This window comes from Anas platyrhynchos, chromosome 2, assembly GCF_047663525.1.
Source record: "Anas platyrhynchos isolate ZD024472 breed Pekin duck chromosome 2, IASCAAS_PekinDuck_T2T, whole genome shotgun sequence".
Taxonomy (NCBI): Eukaryota; Metazoa; Chordata; class Aves; order Anseriformes; family Anatidae; genus Anas; species Anas platyrhynchos.
In genome coordinates, this window is record NC_092588.1 from 69,618,192 (window position 1) to 69,642,488 (window position 24,297).

General features: G+C 40.8%; 1 long non-coding RNA gene across 2 annotated transcripts in view; it reads right to left on the minus strand.

Annotated features, from left to right (window-relative positions):
* LOC106018988 (uncharacterized) overlaps nt 1–23,708 on the minus strand; it is a 50,324-nt gene extending 26,616 nt beyond the window's left edge. For both annotated transcript variants that reach the window (XR_005263628.2, XR_002404878.4), the window contains exons 1-2: nt 22,890–23,708; nt 4,965–5,088 (exon numbers count right to left, since the gene is read on the minus strand). This is a non-coding gene — a long non-coding RNA (uncharacterized lncRNA). The remainder of the gene's footprint in view (nt 1–4,964; nt 5,089–22,889) is intronic.
* Nucleotides 23,709–24,297: the final 589 nt, after the last annotated feature.

The window sequence follows — 24,297 nt, forward strand, 5'->3', positions numbered from 1 at the left end:
CATACTTTCCAAGCTGTCTCACCTGAAATTTTATTTTTTCACATGGCAACTTCACATGTATATGTTACCTGTGCAGCTCAGCAGCTGAATTTGTCTGAATTCATTCCCATTCAGAGGCAGGCACGAACCCTGTGGACACCATAATTTTTTCCATGAATTTTGCACAAATCCGTCTCTATAGGTAATTTTTACACTCATACAAAAGGAGTCTTTTAACATCCTATGCTAGCCTGCTACTGAAATCTCGTGGGTGTATGAGATGGACACATTTTATGACCCCTTGGCTAATTATTGTGTCATTGCTATCCTTTGTGCTTTCTACATTTGCTGACCCCAGACTATGCTTACATACATCTCTTCACATGATTTTCAGACCAAATATGACTTTCCTCTCATACCCATTTTCATCTAACTCTGATCGGTCCCTGTTTTGAAATTCTGAGCTGGTTTTCATAAAAATCTTATCTACAATCAAAGTTCTGATTCTCTTTAATGCTCTGGGATATGGCCTTATCTCATGCTATTATTAAAAATGGAAAGCTCTTTTATACAGGTATATTTTTGACCTCTGCTCTTCTCTGTTTGGAAGAAAATCTGCAGCAGCATGGCCAAGAATAGAAGTGGCATTGCTCAGCTCCCAATTCTATACTTTAACCACTAGACGATGCTTCCTGTGAGCATATAAAATTTCATTTAAATGCAAAACTCACTATGCTTGCTTCTGCTTATGATGTGTTTAAATATTATTTTTTGCATCCTGCCTGTCCTTGACCGCCCTTGACCGCCCTTGTCCTCCTGGACTTACCAGATTTTCAAGGTCCCTTACAAAAGTAAAGGAAGTTTTATGGTGCTACTTGCCATTTAGCCTGTACGTGAAAGGTTCCCATCAAACATGTTCAGGTCATTTTGATCAAGAATAGCATCTGACTAATAAGCTCCAAATTTTCATAGCCTTTTAGGACATAGATTTTCCTTGAGTTGGTAAAAAGCCACAGTGAGCTAAGAAACAGCTTCATTTAAAGATAGTCAAAACTGACATTTCTGTTCTGCAGAAAATCTTGACCCTTCAGAGTTTGATTATGCTCTAAATCAGAAAGAATGCTATTACTTCAGAATTTCCCATTAAACAAATGTCTTGAAGAAAATAGATTCAGGAATCTAAAACAAAAGCATTTTGATAATGACAAGTCAATTTATTTTTATATGATTGAATGGTTTTAGTTTGATGTAGTAAGAAGCTTTACATCAATTGTATCTCGATGTTATTGAAACCACTTCAGATTACATTTCATGTCAGCATAATAATATAGTTACCATTAATATATAATGTAAAAGTCAGGACGAAATAAAGAACTGGCATTACTAAAACAGAAGATCTTTACAAAACTGAAATAATTATTTCTGACAGTTCTCCATGGATATCTGTATCACATCTGTTATGAAAGCTTGAAATATTAACTACCCTTCATTCATTGGTAAAAACAAAACAAAACAAACAAACAAAACACAACAACCTCTTTCCCCTTCCACAAACTGTTCCACTGAAAAGTGAGTGAAAACTGAAGTGAGTAGGAGTTTTTGCTTTGACATCAGTGGAGTCAGGATTATATCCACTGATTTCAGAACAGCTCGTGTGCTTGAACACATGCAAACATAAGACCTGGACTCATCCAGAACCTTAACAACAAAAACTTCAAGGAAAATAACCTCATCTCAGTCTCAGGTGAAAGTATAGAGCAAAACTCTCAAACAGACTACACAGACTCTCAAACAAGTAAAAGCAATTTCTAGCCAGATTCTGACACAATTTTCCATGAATTTACATCATTTGGAAGAAGAGCAAAAATAGATTATTTCAAAATAAGTGTGACCAGTCCACCCATTTTAAAGTATCTTCAATCACAGGAAAAAAATAAAAAGTGACACACTATTTTTCCATACACTTAAAAAAAAATCATTACTGTTATCTGCATACTTATAAATAAAGTATTGATTTCTGACACTAAGAAGAGATTGTTCTCAACAGTTAATATAATAAAACTAAGCCACCTGGTCACGTAAACAAAGGAGAGTCCACCAAATGTGGGCAGATGTGCCTTAGGCACCATCTATTATGCACACATCTGCCCACAGGGCAGAATGCTATCGTCTAGCATTATCAAGACACTCCATGTATTTCTCAGGAAACAAGTACAAACACTGCCAACAAATCGTGGTGCTAAATATGTTTCTCTGTCAGCAAGGCATTGCCTGCTACCTTGGTTATGCCCAGGAGAGAACATTTTTTATTCTGTGAGTTGGAAAAAAAAAAAAAAAAAAGAAAAAGTATATTTCCTTCTCCCCTTCTGTCCAATCCCTTCAGCATGTGATTTATTGCAGATTGGAAAAGTCCTACGGTGCCTTTTTGTCATGGAACAGGAAGGGCTTCATTGGCCACATATGGGCTTCTTTGCCCATCTACACTGCTCCCCATTTGTGTGATGGTGCCTTGGAGGCTAAAATTCTCTTGGATGTCCACTAGCTTGGGTATGAGCATGTAGCTAAAGATCTTTATATCATCTAGGGCTAATACAGTCTGAAATGCCATCCACACTGCTGTAAATGATAAAAGACTAACAACCATCACCATCTATCTCCAAAATCAACAACCACACAAAGCAAAAGGCATCTTACTTTTAAACAGTAGAGAAGTGTGTTTAAGAACAAGTAGGAAATAACTTTTCAAGCACAAATCATGCAACAGAAATGACTGCAAAATGGCATTGAAATTTTCACAATGATCACTTAGAAGCTGCTTTGTTTTCTTTAAATGAATGTTTATTTTTGGTACACAGACTTGGCAATTTTGTTATCAGCAGGTGGAATGTACTCTCTAATCTCAACTTTATGTGTGTATTAGCCAGATCTTTGCAACTGCTTTTATCCAAACAGATCACTGTATTTCATGCTGTAGTATAACCTTGCTTAGTCTCTGAAATAAATTTATAAAGTGTGTGGAATACTCTGGGGATTACTAATGCAACAGGGAGTTTTTTGTTTGTTTGTTGGTTTGTTTTTATCTTGATGTCATTACTTGAAAATAACTTGAATTTGTTATTTTAAGTAACCTGGGGTACCAAGTGGAATTCGAGCATTACTTTCTGGGTACAGAAATATAGTAGGAGACAAAGCCTTGTCACAAAGCAGGTTATTGAAACAGACAGGGCATGTGAGAGAAGCTCTGTCAACCCTGTTATGTCTGGCCCAAGAGTGACTCGCTCATGTTCACGGCACAAATATATAACAAAAATGTAAAATGAGCATGTATCTCTGAGTATTGATGGGACCAGTCTCCAAACATCGCTGTGGAAGGATCTGCACTGACTCTACTGGCTTCACTTTTGAACTTTGGCTGTCAGATATGAGACAAAACAGAGATGAGGAACAAGTAGGCATCTGCTGAAACGTTATTCTAAGGACCAACTGTCCATGCTGACAGATGTGTTACTCCGCTGAAGATCTCTAATCCCCATTCAAGTATTGCTGGATATTGTTGGTGAATTTGCTGCACATTTAAATACTTAAAGCAAGATTAACCACCTAACTTTATGAATGTTATACAGATTTTAGCGTATGTTTGTTAATTATCTCTATGGGCAGCAAAAGCAAATAAGGCATTTAACACTGGTGAAAGTTAATGGCCTGAAATAATGTGTGAAAATTTCACTGGAAACTCATAGGGAATGATCAGAAGTCATCATTACCATGTATGTAAAACTAGGGTAACTGCAAGGATGATTCCAGGCCAGATAAGGTTCCATAAACATACAACATCTGTTGGCTCTTGTTGGTTTTTATTAAGCCAGAACCAAAGGGTTAAGCACATCATTCTGCACCCCATTTTCTTTTCCCTTTATCTTTCTCCTTTTTCTTCTTCTTTTTTTTTTTTTTTTCTTTTTCCAAATCTCCCTGGAGGTCTCCCAAGGTCTGAACCTCCTGCTGCATTTAATCACTTTTGGTGTCTTTCCTTCTTCTTTGCAGCAATTTTGCCTGAGCACTCCTGGGACTGCTGTTGCTTTACAGATTCATCAATGACTTGCTGCTTACTCTACATTATCGCACAAGTGCTGAGGCAAACAGTTCTTTGCCAGGATCAAATGATGTTCTATATTCGCCTGCAGTTTAAAATCTTGTTAATGTTGACACTTCTGATGAAAACGCCGCAGTGAAGCCAGAATGAGTGAAACCTACAGGCTTTGGTGATTGCCAAATAGATGGGTCCTCAGGACATAAAGTTTTTTCCATGTCCTCTACGTGCCCAGGGGCCATCATCAATGTAGGCAACACCTTTCCTAGAAACAGTGTCAAACAGAACACCTGACACACAGTGGGTGTTGTTGCTGATGGGGTGACTAATTGCTACTGCTAAACTGGTGTGTCTGAGAAAGAACTTTGTTCTAAAGTTAATTAACTTTAATGGAAAGTCTCCAAATTACTTCAGTGAACTTTGGATCAAGCTCAATAAGAGCTAATTAGGTCTCTATTCCAAAACCTAGTGGTTGGAATTATCTATGGATTTTTGTTTGCTTTTGATATTGGATGAGGGGTTCTTTTTTGAGTGATTAAAAGAGACTGACTTGAATTTGAAAGACCAAAGGTGCAAATACAGATGCGAATATTAAAAAAATATATTTTTAGATCATAAGATAAAATTTTACACACCGCAAATGGGGATCCCCACTTCAGAGGAATGAAGAAAATACAAACTACAGTTAGTGACAATCGTAATTTAGTTTTGTGCTATTTACTGTACTCCACAGCCTTACCAAATCTTTCATATGTTTAACATGCTGATGACTGGGTTTACTGACTCGAGCTTCCAGGTCTGTCAGCAAAATCTAGGACTGGAGATGGACCTTCCAGAATTCACCTCACTCTTTGTAAAACACCTGACACAGAAGGTCATACATCTAAGAAAAACTTACCACAGTGGAGAAGCTGCTTGAAAAAAGGTGATGATACAGGCTCCTTATGTGGGAGTGGTATCACAGCAAATGGCTGAGTCTTGGCACTTCCTAAGATTTATTTATTCTGGCAGCAGATCATCACCTGAAAATCAGATTAAGAAATGCTCAAAATCTTTAAGTCCCAAATTATATCAGGGTGAATTATATGATGTCATTTATCTGATGATTTTCCTCCTATTTTTTCTTCCTTATAAATCGTCCCAAGTAGACCACGATTTTTTTTCCTTGGACTTTCTCCATTACTCAAAACAAATTGCCAAATCATTTCTACATATAATTCTTGGTCAGTAGAGTATTTCTTTTTTAAATGATGGCTTCCTGAAAATTGCAGGAAATTCTTAAAGTTCAAAGTATAATAAATATAATGCACTCAAATCATATAATACACTGGAACCATATATTTCCAACATACAAGACAGGAAATAGATATGTCATTCTTCTCTATGAATTGGTCAGAACATAAAACAGTTTAACTTGGACCACAGCCTTCAAAAAAAAAAAAAAAAAAAAAAAAAGACCAAAAGACCTAAAATCTACCCTTGGGCACTAGGGTCCAATTCTCTCTGACACCAATAAAATACTAAGTCGTATTCTGGCAGAACTTGGCTCTGCACCTTTGCTCCTGAGCTCTGACAAGCTACTTATATGTGGACAGTCTGTCTTGGAGCTATAACAGAAAGGGGATGAGAGGAAAGACATGGCTCACACCATACACTTTGTATGCTCACAGTGCATACAAAGGCAGAGAGAAAAAAGTTCTTGCTGTGGACAAGGACTATTCCCTCTTTTCTCCATGACAAAGACTACTGCTCCTGAAATACAGGGGCAGAAGGGAGGATGGTAACTCCTCTCTCTTTCACCCCTGCTCTCCCCATCCTCACCAAAAGCCTGAGGGGTTCACATGAATGAACTCAGATGACTCCTGGCACTGTGGTTTTCAATGGGCCCATGCCACGTGCTGTCACACGCAGCAATACGAGGTGGGAAAAGGAAGGAGAGAGGAAGGATGGGCTCTTATTGTGAAAACATCTGTCCTCCCAAACAACGGCTACGCATATCGAGGCCCTGCTTCAAGGACGTGGTAAGCATCACTCATTGGTGGCAAGTAGAGAGTAATTTCTTTCCTCTGCACAGCCTCAACTTGTTTTTTTTTTGTTTGTTTGTTTGTTTGCTTGCTTTTTTTTCCTTTCTCTTTTCCCTTTAGTTAAATTATTTAATTAATAATAATTTTCCCTTAGTAATTATTTTTCCTTTAATTAAATTATCCTTATCTCAACCCATGAGTTGTTTTTTTTTCCTTTTCTTCTTCCCCTCTTCTTCTGAGGAGGGGGACTGAGAGAGTGGCTGTGGTGGAGCTCAGCTGCCCAGCAAGGCAAAACCACCACAGCTGGCTTGTAGTTAACAGTCCCTCGCAGGGCTATAAGTTAACTGCAGAGCTGTGGTTTCCCCTGTACAAATCTAAATGCAAAGAGCAGTGACACTGCTGAGTTGAGCTAAAGCCAATGAAGATGCAGGTGAACAGCCTTTCCAAAAATCAGGCTCTCGATGTCTTGCAGTTACATGAAAGAAGAGTTGCTCAGATTTCTAATTAATACACAGATCATATAGAAGCTGAGATGCATTAAATACCTGTGCCAGCCCACACTAAAGGCTCGGTTATGATGTATAAGTATCTTTGTCATGTGTGTTAAAAATAATAACAAGAGAACTGGCATTAATTTATGGCCAGTCAGTCAGAATGATTGGAATAATGTGGAAATTTTTAACAAGCTGCCGTCCAACAGTTTTGACATGTTTTAAAACAAGCCATCCTATCAGCCCTGTAGAGGCTTAGGCTTCTAAGCTTAATGACTCTCCAAAGAGGAGGAGGCATAAAGATTTTGCAGTTCAGCAGACGTGTGCACAGACCTCTGCAGCCAGTTAGGAAATGACAAGAAAATTTTTAATGGAGAAGCTTTATTTTTATATTATTTTACGCCAATGAAGTGAAGACAGAGCATTGATTAAGCGATCCAAGTTGAGAATATTCTATCCAAATTGGAGAGCTTTCAGACAGGCAGCTGGTTTCAAGGCTTTGAAATACAACTTCTGCTTGTTGTTTGATGCTTAAAGATACCTATCCTGGAAGCACAGGCAGTAATTGATGTCAGGCTGACACTGTAGTTCACAGATGGATTTCAGTTGTACGGGCCATGCCACACGCACAACTCTGGTGTAAAAAATGCTCTTCGTCTCAAATGCTACCAACTGAAAGGATTAATAGATCCATCAACATATCCATTCTCCATACGAATACGGTATGGGTTAAGCATACCAATAGCCCCTGTTCAGTCTCATCACACCACTGCCCCTCTCTTTCTCTAATCAGATGAAGCCAATTGTATACAACCTTTGGATCAAGCCATTCACATGCATCACTAGGTTTTACACAGCTGAAATTACATGCTAATTTTACTGAAGTCACCATATTTATTCAAAAGTAAATGAGATCTAGGTGTCTAGAGCTAATTAAAAATATTTGTGATTTTCTTTTTCTTTGCAGAGAAGAATTCAACTTTCCAGGGGAGCTTTAAATACAAGCATTTGGCCCTCACCGATATTAAAGTTTGAGTGACTCATATTCTCATTCCCTTGTGTAGCTACATTATTAGACTGTATTTTCCTCAATTCATCAGAGAAGAGGCTATGTCCATAGGCATAAAGCTGAGATAGTGGCACGTCATGGGAGATTAGGTCCAGGCAGGAAAGCAGGCTCCTGAATAGGACAGGAGCAAGAAGCATCTAAATCGTACTATTCAGAAGGTATTATGGAGCCCTTTTGAAATTAAAAATAGTATGATTTCATGGTTGAATATTTGGTTTTGGAAGGTATTTTTGTTTCTTATTAAAAGAAACCTGCCAAAAGAACATGTTTTTCACTATAAATCCCCTAATGCACCAATAGAAAACTGCTGCAATGAAAAATTTTCACCTTAATCAGGTCACTTTGTTTGGATAGACTGCTGAGTAAATATCCGTGCCACATTATTTGTACTGTAGTTTTTTCTCCACAGTGAAGAAAAATCAACACAGGCATATAAGCCAAGTCAAAAATATTCATTATTTGGAACAAATAAGCATTGAAATAAATTATATGTTTTTTCGACTAGTGATCTGTACATTTTACATTTCTGAAAATTAAACCAGTTATTTTTCGTTCTCTGGATTTTTAATCAATACACATCTCTAACAGACTGCTAACAGAGGGTGTGTACTTGATGTGGTAGAATTGTTTTGCTGAAAAGCTCAACACAGGAGTACAAGGAAGGAGACGGGAAGTGATTGTACCCTTGTAGGTGGCCCTGCTGAAACCTCACCTCAAGTATTGTGTTCAGTTTTGGGCCTCTCACGACAAGAAGGATATTGAGTTGCTCGAGTGTGTGCAGAAATGAGCAATGAAGCTGGCCACAGGACTAGAAAACAAGAATTATGAGGAGCTACCAAGGGAACTGGGATTGATTAGTCTGGAGAAAAGGAGGCTGAAGGGAGACTCCATCGCTCTCTACAACTATCTGAAAGGAGCTTGCGGCAAGGAGGGTGTCAGTCTCTCTTCTAAGGTAACAAGTGATAGGACTCAGGTTGTGCTAGGGGAGGTTTAGACTGGAATTTAGGAAGAATTTCTTTACACAGAGGGTGGTCAAGCATTGGAATGGTCTGCCCAGGGAAGCGGTGGAGTACCCATGCCTGGAGGTATTTAATAGGCGTGTGGATGTGGCACAAAGGGATGTGGCTTAGTGACAGTCAGTAGGTCGTGTTGGTGGTTGGACTTGGTGATCTTGAATGTGTTTTCCATCATAGATGATTCTTTGATTCTATGATTTCCAGTGGTAAAATTATTTGGATTTTTTTTCCTGTTGAGAGGAATTACTGAGGACAAGATTTGTTGTGAGTAGCCACAACACCAGTGCCAGTGGGAGCCCCATTGTAACACTTTCTACAACACAGAGCTGGTACCTGACAGTTATGTAGGTACTTGTAGCCTAAATACCATCTTGACCAAAATTTCTTTTAAATTCCTTAAATACAACATTTATGTGAGTTACTTCTATCAGATTTGTTACTGTTCTTCTGGTAAATGCAATATGTAAATCTTTTTACAGTGCGACTGGTAGTTTTGCTGCCAGAGAGAGAAGTAACAGCATTGTTTGTACAGGAGATGACACTCTTCAAAACTCTGTTTCCATTTCTTTCCTATGACCCAGGATGCTGTTTTCCTGTGAAGCTGACACACTGTTATGTATTGAATCACATATAGATTCCTCACTAATCTTTCCTGAATCTTACTGATACACACAGAAGTGGCATTGCAGATAAATTTTATTGGTCAAACTTACATTCACTGAGATGCTGATTGATGAAGCAAATGGGTATATTTATATAAGGCAGAGATTTAGAGGTTTGCTCTTTTATTATTATTATTATCCTGACAGCAAAAAATGACACTGTTCCAAGCAGCTGTGCCCATTAGATTTTTTGTATTCTTTTTTCATTAACTCATGACTTTTAAATGTATTTCATAATTTATTTGTAGTGGAAAGAAGGATTTATAAATAGAAACCACAGGAGAGTCATAATTCAGGTCACATTTCTGGAGCTCACCAGCTAATCTGAAAATCTAAATGCACTGAGACTTCTTAATATCTACTCAAAATGGTGTGCAACATTACTTATGAATAGACTCAATCTAATAAAGGGAAGCTTTTTATACAGCAAAAAATATTTTCTGCATCGTCATCTACTTCTTTGTTCACTTTATACCTATTGTTCAAAATTTGTAAATTAACAGCCAAATCAGGTTTTTACCCATCTGCTGCCTTCTCTCGGTAACTGATTAGTAGATAATATATACTCCTCGACTGGATTGGCTAAAAAGTGCAATGTATCATCGGTAAAGAACATACCATGCTTTCTCCTTCTACCAACTACTTTGTCATGCGGTGACAGATTATTAAAGTAAGTGAAACAGCAGGGGAAAAAATGAATATTTGTCTCTTTTCATTCCTGGAATTATGCTGAAATTTCCTACTCCTACTAATGACTGTAGTAGATGAAACTTAGAAAAAACTTTCTGCAATTAAGAGAGAGACGGAGAAGTCAAGGAGACTGGGTGAGCTACTGGTCGTACCCTAGCTAGACTCCAGCTTATTTCTCACATTTCACAGTGACTGTAAAAATTTTGCTTCCTTTGGCTCTGAATGCATTTTATGTATTTTAACTGCAAGGTCTCTGGGGCAGAGATTGAACATGCTTTTCCAGTGTTCATGCAACACTGCTATGACATATCTTGAGACCTGAAAAAACTCCAAGTAATTAATAGTTATCAACATATCTAAATATCTGAAGGGAAGGTGCAAAAAAAGGATGGAGCCAGTCTCTTTTCTGTGGTGCCCAGTGCCAGAACAAGAGGCGATAGGCACAGCTGGAGCACAGGAGGCTCTGTACGAACACCAGGCAGCACTCCTGTGCTGTGTGGGTGACTGAGCACTGGCACAGGTTGCCCAGGGGTGTTGTGGAGCCTCCCCCCTTGGGGATTTCCAAAAGCCGTATGGATGTGGTCCTGGGCACCCTGCTCTGCGTGTCCCTGCTGGAGCAGGGGGTTGGACCAGACAGCCCTGAGAGGGCCCTGACAACCTCTGCCATTCTGTGAGTCTGTGATCTTCCTCCATATAACAGTTTATTTTCGTTAAAGACCATTTTCCTGAGCACTGAGTACAGTACTTGTACATTTGCAAATCACCAGGGTGACAAAAGAAAATCTAACAATATGGTTAAAAGACGGAAATAAACCCGAGTCAAGTGGCAAAAAGGTTATTAGTGAAATACTAGACACCTAAATGAGTCTCTGCATCCTTCGGTGGAACCATTTCCAAGCAGTCTCACCTTTCAAAATATTCTGCTCTTCTATTAATACTGCATGTGGATCTCTTAAACAGCTTTTACAGTTCAGCTAAAAAAGTCATCACTGTGAGAAAATACTGCACCTGGTGAAAGTACTTCAAGGAACGTACAACCTGATCTGTAACACTTTTCTCACACAAATAACCTTCATAGTTTTGATTATGACATTAGTAGGATTATTTATGTCAGAGAGAAGCAAGATTGGCATAGGAACTTAGGAATCACACTGACATAGCAAAACATTGTAAGATGGCAATAAAAAGGCCATTTAAGTTCTCTCATTATGTCTATTCTGTAGTACAGAAAAGGGTCAGTAAATTGAACAAGCAGCTTTTACGAAGGTGCAACCAGCAGGACCTTTTAGAGATTCCAGGCCTAACTTGAACGAATAACCATGTTGAAAAGAAGGTACTGGAAATAAGCAGAGTCCACGAAGAACACCAAAAGTACCGGCCACAAACTAAAAGCACCTGAGAGGTCAGGAAGTACAAAGATAAAGTTTGAACTGTCAAGAACCCAACTGAGTTAGGTTTGGCAAAGGATATGAAACAAATGCTGAGAATTGCTCCTCAGCAACACAGACTGAAAAGACAAGGAATATGCTGTGCCACTGTGGAGCAGAAACTAAAGACAAGGTAAGGAAAGGCATTGAATAAGCATTTTGCCATAGTTTTCAATAGGAAGGATCAAGTTGTGTTTAAAGACAAAAATAGGGTGAACAAGGAGTATGTGGGTGTGCAAATAGAAACTACCACAGATAACATGAAAACTTAACTCAAAAACTAAAACACACCAAGTTTGAAGTCTGGCTAATTGCTGTCTGCAGGTTCTAAAAAATTCTGACACGTAGTACTGATCCACTGGCAAGTGTTTTTAATTGCACCATCAAGTTGGGATTGAAGCTAAAAAAAATGGAAATAAAATGTCTCTACATTATAGAAGAACTCATGAGAAAAATAAGGCAAGGCGGCAGTTGGGAAATGACAAACTATTTCATTTGACCTCATTAGTATGAAAGGCCTTAAAACACATTTTGAGGGAAACAATACATAAAGACACAGAGATAAATGAAAAAGGGGATAAAATGCAACAGAAACTCACCAAAGGGACACCACAGAAACTAGCCATGTTGTTTTCTTCAATGAAGTAAATGATTTTCTAAATATAGGCAGTGTAATAGATCTCATCCTTCAGAACTTTAGGAATGCATTTGACACAGTGTTATATAGATTATTAAGGAATTTGAGGACTAAGGAAGAGACTGACTTGGTGGTTAAGAAACAGCAAAAGGAGGAGAAAATACAGGTAAGTGATATTAAAAAGGTTTTTATAGAGTCCATTAAGCAAGGGTCTAGCAGTGAGGGTCTTCGGGATTCATTCTGGGGCTTCTCTGATGCCCTTTCACAGCTCTTGATCATCATGATCCAGGTACTCTTGTACCAGGCTACTCTTCTGTTGTCAATGCAGACAAGCAGTGAAACTACACAAACAGAGCTGCTTGAAGATGAGAGCCATAGAAAGGGGGTAATCAGTAAGGTCACGTGCAGAAGTTTCAAAGGTAAGTGAGGAGATAACAGGGCAGAGCCAAATGAGGACTGCAGTTGGCAATGAGATTAAATTTGTAACAGTGATGCTTCAGAGAAAAAGGCAAATGGGCCTCTGCGACACGAGCAGCGAGATTTCCAGAAGTCCTAGGAGACATCAGTGGTAGTGTCCAAAGCATGGTCATACCACGCCTGGAGTCCACTCTTCTTAGTGATGTCCAGTGCCAGGATGAGAGGCAATGGGCACAAACTAAAACACGGTAAGTCCCATCTGAACACCAGGCAGCACTTCTGTACTGTGAGGGTGACAGAGCACTCGCACAGGTTGAACAGGGAGGTTGTGGAATCTCCTTCCCTGGAGATCTTCAAAACCCACCTGGACACAATCCTGGGTAAGTGTGCTCTAGGGGACCCTGCTCGAGCAGGGAGGTTGGACTTGATGCTCTCCAGAGGTCCTTTCCAACCTCAGCTATTCAGTGTGATTCTGAGGTCCTCCATCCAAGTATCCTAACAGAGCTAAGCTGTTTAGTCTTGCAATACAACAACTAAGTAAGGGTATAATTGCTGCCTAGGCATGCCTTGAGGAGGAGACCTCTGGGTGGGATAAGTGCTGTTTAATTTAAAGAGCAGCAATAGAATGGGAGAGAAAAGAAAAAGAAAAAAAGAGAGAGGGGGAAAAAACAAACAAACCAACAAACAAACAAACAAAAACAGTATTCACACCACAAATTCATTTAGGCTGTAAAGAAGGGACCTAGCAATAAGGCTGTGACTTTCTCCAACACCCTCCAAGCTAGAAAAGTCAGGGCAAAATTACAGCCTTCAAGTTGGACCTTGATATACAGTTGGAAGTCTCACATTATATGACACCCTTTACAGCCGTCCAGAGGCATTGCTTATGTGCACAGGTCACAGAACATCCCTCAGCTCTTCCAAGCATAGCATGGTGGTGATATTTTTTACCGCCTTCTGATGCTGCTGGTGTCATTCTGGGGGACACATCCAACAACATTTACTATTCCATTTTTCACGTACTGGCTTCATTACAAAATCCATGTAAAACTAATTACACAGATAAAGGCTTTTGCGATAATGCAGGCTACTTGTAAGAGCAAATAAATAAATTGAAGAATGTAGGGCCCAAGATTATTTGAACAGCTAGAGCTCACACGAATTTAATCAACAGGAGTTTTAATTAAGAAAAATTAAGCCTTTTGCGAAATAATCCAGGGAAAACTGTGGAATTGTTTTAAAATTGTTACTAGATGCTTGAACGGAGTTTGTCAGATGGTCTTTCTGTGCTCTAAAGCTGAGATATTTAACAGAAATAGTACGTTGCCATATTTTCAGCTCTTGCAGAGAGATGTAACCCTCCTGAAGTCAGTAAAGATTTGGCACTTGGTAACAGCTGAGAGAATCTAGCCCCAAAATTCCTGTTTGCAGATGATGACTTTGCTGTATTATTCACTTTGTCTTGGCACAGTCAATCAACAGAGGAAGTGCAGCGGAAATAACAAAGCTTTTTTTCTGTTTGCTGATAACATTTTTAGCACATTTAAGGAGAAATCTGAAGAACCACAGTAATTGCAGCACCTCAGAAAATACATTGAGCACACAGAAAAGGACAGAGAAGACATCAGTACTTGCAAAATACAAAACAAAACCCTGGAAAATGTGTCCAAAAGGGGAATGTGAACACTTAACCCTTAAAATGTTTCTTAACAGAGTATTCAAAAGAATCTTCCCAGGACATAGTACCTATTTGAACCTATTTTAACACAAATTACTGGTTTTACATCAGAGATTAATCAGCTTTCTGTATCCAAAATAATAGGTTCATGGGATCAGGCAGGACAACAGCATTTTACCAAATAGAATACCTTTGTATCCATCCTCACATTACCAGAGAGGCAACAACCTCCTAATTAGTGCATCTCCAACTTTAACCTTTTGTCTTGACTGCAGTCTCTTAGATTAGTGGTGATATTCAGCCTCCTCAAAACTTCTTCCTTCAGAAATTGACTATTTCCATGGTAACAGCTGCCACTTCCATTCCACAAGCATCAAGAAAATGTGATTTCCTTCATATCACTGGGCAAGGCTGGGTGTGCAACTTTGGCCTTTGTCAATGCCCTTTTCAGACAAAACTGTTTATTCCAGAAGAGGAAACAGGTGCAAGCACAATTCAGGACGTAGTTGTTGGCTGATCCATGACGCAAGATTGGCAACAGTTTGAAAGGGAGCTGTCGGATGACCCACCTGCAGTGTCAGTATGTTTTGCAGCTGCAAGAGGGAAGGACAAGCACATTCAACAGCAACCACCAGACTTAAATCAATATTTTCTAGTTTGGGCTTATTTTTCTTCCTTTCCTTTTTTCTTGTTTCTTTGGTGGCTCCACAAACAGCACAAGACATCAGCTTAATATCCCCACAAGAATAGTTGAGAAACACTTAAAGTAAATCAAGACTTCTCATTCAAAGAGCACTGAACTTAAGCCAAAAAGAGCATCAGTTCACTGCTGAGAAGCTGACACAGCTTTAATGATCAGTGCCTTCATCTGCAACACTCACACGAGTTTATAACCAAAGCCATAATCTCAGCTGAAGTCAATTCCCAAAGTAGCATCAGCTTCAGTGGGACCAGCAAACATTCACAACAAAGGCACTTTGTCTCCTGCTAGTACTGTGATTTTTTTCTGAAAGTCTGTCAAATTGGAGACCTTTTCCAGAAAACCCATCTGTTCCATGTGAACTCACTTGGACACCCGTATATTCTTTGAAACTAAAGGTTTCCAAGTCAACCTGTCAGGATGAGAATGGATCAAGTGAGATTCACATCCACTTCTCCAGCAATCCACAGAAATAATGGACTTTTACCTTAACTAAAATTGGAAAATGATGTCAGAAAAGAGAGTCACCATTTTCCAAAGCTGGTATTACATGTTCTGTTTCTTAAATTGGTCTTTAAAATATATTTTTAATTTTTTAATTTTTTTTCACTCTTTTAAAGGACTGGCAGACAGCAAAGAGACTGGAAAATTGAATACAACTTCAGCAGCTTTTTATTTTGCTTAATTCCTTATTGACCTTTTCAGCACTAGACTTGGTTATTGCTTTCCTTTCCTCATGTGCATTTAATTTCAGGTGTACAAATGCCTGTTGTTAACTGGGCAACTGGAAAACTTGAACTCAGCTTGAATGTGGGCCTACTGTCTTGAGCTGAAACTGCTAAGTGTCTGAGGACAGAAAAGTGAATAATGAATGGTTGAGCTTGTGCAAACTACAAACACTCTTTCTCTGTTCTTTCCAGCAGATTTAAGTTTGATTAGAAATAGACTCACACCTGATTGTCATATCTGAATGTTTATTGTGCTTCTACATCTTCAGATTTTGTTGCTGGCAGCTGGTATCCAACCTAATACCAACGGTAAAAGCACAGCTTCTCCCTCTGTAGCTAAAAAGGAAAATGCCACTAGTTAGAGATAAATAACAGGCGGTAAACACACTACAGACACTAGGCCAGCATATTTACATGAGTAACCCAGAACCTGGATGCCATTCAGATTCAACACCTAATTCTTTAGCTGGCTCATAATCGATAAAGGGCCAAATTGAAACCATCAGTTCTGGTCTCACACTGGGAGACTGGAAGATTTGGAGACTGGAAATACTGGATTTGAGTTTGAGCTCAGCATCCTACGTTCATGTTTATTTTCACTTCAGCTCACGCAAAGAAAAAAAAAAAAAAAAAGTGATTAAACCAGAATTGTTCATCCAGGAAAGATTGCAAAGGCTTGCCAAGTTCCAGACAATAGCCCATGGAAAAAACAAGTGCATAGATCTGCTGGCAGGAGGAGATGCCTCTATCCAGGCTCAACTTGCGTGTGTGTTCCTAGGGTGGTTGTCAAAAATGGAGCTCCCTTGGGAAGGGAAGGATGAGGGAACTGATTGAACCGTACCTGTGAATGTCATTGAATATCCCCAGGTCTAATGCAAATAAACACCAAAGGAACTACAGCAGAATAATGGAAAAGAAGAAGTGACTGGCAAGAAGAATCACCAGCATGGCTGGCAACAACACAGCAGGAAAAGCTTTTTGAAGGGAAACTCCGGCACTGTAGCTGTTTGTCATCTCAAAAGCAGCAATCTGCTGATCCCGATCCCACAGCTCAGTATTGCAATCATACTGCAGGCACCAGAACTGCTGAGGTATTCCTCTGAAACGTTGACAGGATTGTCCTATTGGTGCCATTACTACACTTTTTGTTGGTGGTGGTGGCGGTATCAGTATGATGGTGGATTCGAATGGTGCTGCTTTGTCTTCATACTGCTCGTTGTCTCCAGCCCTCAGCAAGCAGCGCACCGCAGGCCCTTCCTGCCCCGTGCCAGGGAGACATAAACAGCACAGCCTCTCCGCCTCACTGTCTGAGGTTTGAGCTTTTCTGCACGCTTTTACTATATATTCATGGAACTCAGCCCACACCAATTGGTGAGCTAATTGCTGACAGTGCAGATGGTAAGATGGGCCTGAAAAAATATTTGGTTGTTTTTTTATCATGTGAGGGAAATATAGGAGAGAAAGGATGTGTGCGTGTGGTTTTTTTCCACTTCCTGAGGGCTGTAACAAAAGTTAAAAGTAGTTTCTATGATCAATGGAGTTTGAGGAACAATTATCCAGCTCCAGTGAGTGCATACCTCACATCGGGCTCTGCTTTCCTCCTCGGTGGCTCTGTCTGTCTCCTGGGCATGTCATGTGCTGGGCGTTCACAGACTGCCAGCTCAATCTGCTCCAGGCACCAGCGTTCAGAGAGAAGCACTGTGAAGCAATTCAAGATGCCAAAAGCAGGAGCAAACTCATAAGGTAGTCCCAATAAAGATGTGATGTTTGTTTTTATATTTGATGCAGTTATCTTGGAGGGATGCGAGCGCAGTAATGCCCTCTGCGGAAGAATTGCCCTCAGTGCAAACTTTCCAGTGGCGGCCGCCATAAATATTCAAACAGAGCCATAAATAAATAGCACGGCACGATAAAAAGCAGCAACAGTGGCCTGCGTGAGGATCAGACCTGCGAATGTGACGCTCCAGGAGAGATGCTCCACAGCAGCTACTCGGGCAGAGGGCTTCACATTTGGAGAAGGAGGCAGAAGAGCTGGCCAGCTGGCCTTCCAGCAGTCAGCACGCTTAGCTGGTGGCCAGCACTTCCAGCATTGCACTTTATACCCCTCGCTTCACAAAGGTCACGCGAGCAAACTGGTGGGGCTTGATAGATCCAAGATGCGCTTGGCTCTCATTCCAGGGCTCTTTCTCCGACCCTAATAACGATGACAACGGAACAAACACCACAATAGCTACACAGAAAGGGTGATGCTACGCAACTGTGCAACACTTGACATATGGAAGGAATTTGCAGCCGTTCAGAGTGCTCACATTTTCATGGGAGAGCTGCAGATATCGACAGCAGAAAGAAAAACATAAAGCAGGAGCAAGAAGCCTATATCCTGACATGCTAATGAGTATTGAGAGGAAAGTAAACTGCTATGCTGAGCATTTTCAAAAGTTGTGTTTATTTTCATGTTTCCTTTCAAAAATAGTTCTTTAATGGATATGCTGCATGGGGTATGCTGCCTGTGGCACTGGTAGCGTGTCCATCACCGTGGTACCTGGGCACTCCAATAAATGAATGATTAACCAGCAGAGCAAATGAAGCAAGCAGAGAGCCACCAGGCACTGTGACAAGCTCTTTATGGACCTGCCGCTATATCTCTGCCCGGACCTTTACCCCTTCAGGCTTTTCACCGTCCTATCTTTCCCCCACGCTCCCGTGATAAGCAGCTCTGTTCTCCAAACAGTGCTAAGGGATGCAGAGATCTCAGAGCAGCTCAGGAGGAAGGGTGGGACTAATATAACAAATATTTACATCGGGAAAACGTTTCCTAAGGACACACTAAGGGAAAAAATGTTTTCTTTTGCACTAAGCCCATAATGAATCAACAAAATTTGTTATGCCTACCATGCCATCAGCATGGCCACTTTAAAATGGCTTTTCCAAAGAGGGAAAACAAATCTTTCCCTCGCTGAGGGCCGAAATGACCTTTTGGGAGAGTGATGCAGGCCATATGTGAGCACTGCTGTTAACACTGTCTAATAATAATGAAAAGATCATATAAAAACATGTGGCTATGAGCCTTCTGAAAAAAATAAAATAAAATAAAATCTGGAGGTTGCATCAGCCCCTCCTCATGCTTCAAATAAGCAGCGAGTGAATGACAATTTTGATGTTGGCTTTTGTTTACCAGATGTGCGTGCAACTGCTTTGAGCTTTGTCTGACTCGGGATGCTGAGGCAGGGACCTCTGGGGCGTTAGGCAAAATGATGCTATTGAATCATCTACCCCTTGCTGTTCTGCTTTCTGTGCAAACTCTCCGAGGAGCACAGCCTTGCACACAGGCCACCTTCGGAAAGGCCAGCTCCCTTCGGCATTGGAGGACTTTGCAGCTACAGTACAGACCTCACCAAAGATGTTTTCTGTTTTCTGTGACCAGTCAGGACAGTAATTCTGCAGTCTGATTAAATTACTCTCATGTGGAGCTTTTCCTCCTTACTACAGCTGCTTCAGGCTCATGACTCATAGGATCATCCAGGTTGGAAAAGACCTCTAAAATCAAGTCCAGCCGTCACCCTAGCACTGCCAAGTCCACCCATAAACCGTGCCCCTGAGCACCCTCCCCATTCCAGTTTTTCCTTCAAAACAGGAACAAGTTTTGGTGGCAATGCCACATTAATAGCAGTGAAGACTTGTGAGCTCTTTTCCCGATGCGGATAAAATATGCTGTGCTACCACTGTGCCTCAGCAACAGTTTTGAAGGAAATGAGGAGCGCTGCACCACCCACCCACGTTCAGCTGTGAAACTCTGGGTTTAAGTTCGCTCCGAGCAGCAGCCTGATTCTCTCTGTTACCTCCCTTGTGTCTAAATTATACCCATCATTGTCACCTCTAAAGAGTCAGATTTGCTGCGTATTTACCGGCTTTATGATCGGAGCTGGAGGAAGATATGTTTGTCTAGATTTTGTAAATGGTTCTGAAGATCTGTCTCAGCTAGGACATGAATCAAAGATATCAGCTGGGCAAACAGTTTAATTTTGAATGAATTCAGCCAAAACGAATTACCGACAAACTGATAGAAATCTTTCAAGTTCAGATTATTTCACATATTTAGCAGTAAATATTCCATCCCTTCCTGCCATCTGACTCACCGAGAATAAAACCGGAAGAATCAGCACTGGAGGCAGCTTCTCAGATACACAACCAACTTTGGATACTATAAATAGGTGTGAGAAGCCACTTTTCTATTGCAGCAGGGAGTACAGCCTTCAAACTGTTTATCCCTCAGCTGACTATATTTCTGCATAATAGCAATTCTGTTAAGCAGCCTAAACAGGAGAGCTTTCTGACAAAACCCACAAACACCCAGGCCAGCAACTGCAAATAACTATCCCATGGCACAGTTAGCAATGGGAAGCACCTGGGGTTTGTTCTCTTTGCTCCATACTTAGGGAAACGATTTAATTTTTTTTATTATTTTTTTTTTTCTCCCAGATAATATGTAGTCAGGAAGAATCAAAAAGAACAGCACGAGTGTTGAAAATGACAGGTTGAGGATGGAAACCTCTGGTCTTCAGATCCAGCCAGCCTCCTGCTCAAACCTGTGCCACCTCAGGGCAGGTCGCTCGGAATTAGAAGGACAAGAAAAAAGTTCAAAGCAAAAAGAAATTAAAAAATGAAGACTCCCCTAGTTTCCCTTCTGCATTAGAAAGAGAAAAAAAGAAAAAAAAAAAAAAAAAGAAAGAAAGGCACCTTTTTCCTGAAACATACAGCTCTTCTGTGCTGTTCATAAGTAAATATGACCGATATGGAACAAGTGTACAGCTGCCCCCTTTGGTTGACCTAGTTCCCTATCTGCCTTGATGCAGGTAGCACTTAGCCCAGTGTGTGGCGAACTCCAGCTCAGTTGCCAGCACTGCTCTGCCACACTCGGGGCCAGAAAAGGCCAGGAATGCTGCATGTTCTGCTCCAGTGACAGAGAAAATGCTCCACATCGTTCATGGGCAGCCCCCTCCAAGTTAATGAAGGATGGGAGCCCAGGGCTGCTGAAGAGGGTACAGCCAGCTCTCAGCTGGGAAAGCAAGGCCTCTGGGGCAGGGGCTGGACTGCACAGCAAAGAACAGGGTGGGGGAATCTTATGAGATCTGAGTGAAACCCAGATGACTCATCAGAAAGTAAAATGTTCCTATTTTGGCAAAAGGCTGAAATAGCAGCTCTGGGTTGTGCTGCATGCAGCACAGCAATAGATGACCCCGAGTGCCTGGGACAAACTCCTGTGCACGGTGATGTTCCTGACAGTAGGGACCATTTCACATCCCATTAACCAAACAGGTTTACATGACAATTAGCACATTAACTAGCAGCACCTTTTTTTGCAACGGGAACTTGGGCTTGAGATTTCAACATTTTTAGACAACTGTTTTGTGAGTGAAGATGAAGAAATAATTTCTTATGACTCAAGGTAGCAAGGACCTATGTCCAGAACAGGCACAGGAGCATCTTTGTCAACATCCTGAAGGACACTGCATCCAGACCTTTGGCATCCACGGACTTTCCCATAACTTATATACAAGGGGTATATAGCAAGGTGCCAGTTCTGCCACTCCACAGGCTGGCCATAAAGAAGCCAAAAGTACCAAAGTCACACAAAAAGCTGTCAGTCCCATTTCTCAGCCACTGACCCGCGTGGCTCCCCACTACAAGAGCCCCTTTGATCAGATGTGTTGTGATAGCAGCCAAGGGAAAACTCCTCAGCAAACAACAGCAAGCACTCACATTAATTTCACTGAAAGTAGGTACCAGCTATAAGAGAATGTTTATGGTCCCAGAGCTTCACATTTTAGATCAAGAACTAATCACTCCCACCAGAGACAGCTTTAAAGAGGTGTTAGTACGTAAGTGAGGATTTCCTCAAACTGCAGTTACCGTGCTCTCTGGGGTTTTTGTTTAAGACCATCTGTTAAGATTTCTGTTACCTTGTTGGGGGATATGCAGGTACACAAGAAAACCTAGAGCACTGGATTAAAAAAAGAATGAAGAAAGAAAAAATTGGAGACTGGAACTGGAACTTGTAGGTTTCAAGATCAGGGGGATTCTGACATTCATTGAGTCCTTTCCCTGTCAGATAGATGTTGCCAACCCATGGAAAATAGTGACAAGCTCTATGTATGTTATCTTTCACCTCCCTCAGGCACATGCTGCAAGGAAGCTGTGTCCTAAACAATGAATAAACAAACAATCATCACAGTAATCTTCTACACGTTTTGGCACACAAAGCACAGACAGATCACTGTGCCATTTCGTTACCTATCACACCACTTACAAAATAAATCCTGGCTCATGAAGAACAGTAGATAGCATTTCCTTTGATTAGCTTTTTGAAGCTGATAGTAATTTTTAGAATATGATTTATCCCTCTTATTTATCAGCCTGTCTTGTTTCAGATGGGTACTGTCTGACTGACCTCTAGATACCCTTGCACTTGCTCTGTGATATCCCCAGAATGTCAATGTTCAGTTCTTCATCTTTCATTTCCCAAATGTTTCTTATTGGTCACTTCTGGTATCAGTGGCAGCTGAAGTGGAAGTTTATCCTCTGATAATCTCTACTGCTTTAATGGCTCCTAGCATCCTGAGGATATTTTCCAAGTGTTATGGTGACACCAGCTGAGATCTTGGCAATAGAAAAGTGTTTCGTATGCTTATTTCCTAACTTAGTCTCTCTCTATCTCTCTTTTTTTTTTTCCCTGCTTTTCAAACCCTGTCAGCCCGTTTATTTCTGTAGCTTAACTCTTTCTGCTGTTGTTAGAGTCATTGTTATCAGTTCTCAGTATCTTTCTGATAATAAAGCCTTTGGAAAACCTGAGGGGGTTCTCACCATGCATCTGAAATCTCTTAGTAAATTTCTCCAAATCTCCAAGTCACATTTTTCCAAAAGCTTAGAAAAAATTCCCTCTGAAAGGAACAACAGTAGCCTCATATTCTTTACACATTTCCCTGTAAACTAGAGTCCCAAACACCACGAAATGATGAGCATGTTTCAAACAGTGCTAATATAAAATATTGCACATAAAACAATCACCAGTTTCAGCTCGTCTCCAAAATAACGTATACTTAGAAGTGCTTATCCCTGTAGCATCACTAGCTGTTTTTTTCCCAAGATAAAATTAGTCGTGCACCAGCATGCCTGAAAAAAAAGCAAAATTCCCTCATAATTTCAATCACTCCGTTTCCTCCTGACTTTGATACAGCTGACTGAACAGCTATGATCTCACTCGGAAGAGAAGCCGAGTTTGCTCACCTCGGTCACCTGCAGGATCTTTGAAATGCCTCCTCTTCTGCTCCTTGCAAAGAGTGCTCCCCTGCATCTCCCCGTCCATCCCGGAGTGCGCCGAGCGTGCAGTCATCAGTAAGTTCTGGCTAAGTTATCCTATGTAACTCTGAAGAAAAAACGAGAGACTCGGAGAGATGCTACAGAAGGTCTCCTTTCCTCTCTCTGAAAATGTTGTTTTCCCGGCGGTCTGTCACAGTCAGGTCTTCAGTAGTAAACTGAACAACCTATCCTCCTGGCTCTTCTTTTCTTCTTTTTCTTTCCTTTTTTTTTTTTTTTTTTTTTTTTTTTTTTTTTTTTTTTTGTAAACACATAATCAGTGCTTCAAACCCTGTAGGTATCACAAACCGTATTTCTCTATTGCCCTCTGCTGACTGCTAGCTACCACCACCTTCTGGGACGGTCTGCAAGCAGCAGCTCCGCGCTACGCTCTTCCCACCGCCCTCCCTCGAATCAATAATGATGCACGATGCCCAAAAGTCGACACAAATCATCCTGGTTTTCCCTCCGTTACAAAACACCAGGCAAGATTTACAGCTTGTTGGTCAGCCGTGGTAACTACAAAACACCGAATACGAGCAGAAGCAGGAAGCAGTTAGTAACTTGGGTCTGCTAATGTGCTTTGTGTGAGCAGAAACCAGGAAAAAGCAGAGACAAATGTATTCTGCTTTGAAATGCAGGTGGATTTATCCCCCGTGATGCCACAAATACGGCAGCAGGGAGCTGAGCATCAGCTGATTTTAAGGGTCTAGTCCTGGCAGCACTGCATGTGCAGAAATCCAGGCTTTTGGTGGGATCTCTACAGAACAAGACCCCGAGAGAGCCCGAAATTGCAGGCCAAGGCTTGGTGGTCATTTTCCCCTCTGCTTCCAGAGTTTTATTTGTGTAGCACCACACCTAGCATGCGGAGCAGTTTGTGTCTCGTGAGGCATGTAGTGGGACACGAAACGCTACACCTGAAAGGCACTGGGAGGTGCTGTTTGCACTGCTTTTACGATAGGATCTATCATACAAAGAGAAAACAGTGGAAAAAGTGAACTAGTGGAAAAAGGGGAATGGCCGAGCCTAGCTGCAGGAGCAGAAGAATAAAATTTATGTGTGCTTCAGTGAGACTGAAAGACACTGAGGGGGGGAAAAAGAGCCCACTGAAAAATGTATTATAATTCCAAAATAAAGCCAGCAGAAGCTCTAATTGTAGCCATTACAAACATTTTATTAACGCCTTCAGAGTTACTGACTGTACCATCAAGGTCTCCTGTTAAAGAAAGCCCAGCAATGCAATTCTTGTCCACTTCTAAAGCCCTCGGCTCCTCTGTGTTAGAAAATAAGAAATAATTATATTTATTCACATTCCTTAATAGAATATTGAAGCCTGCTC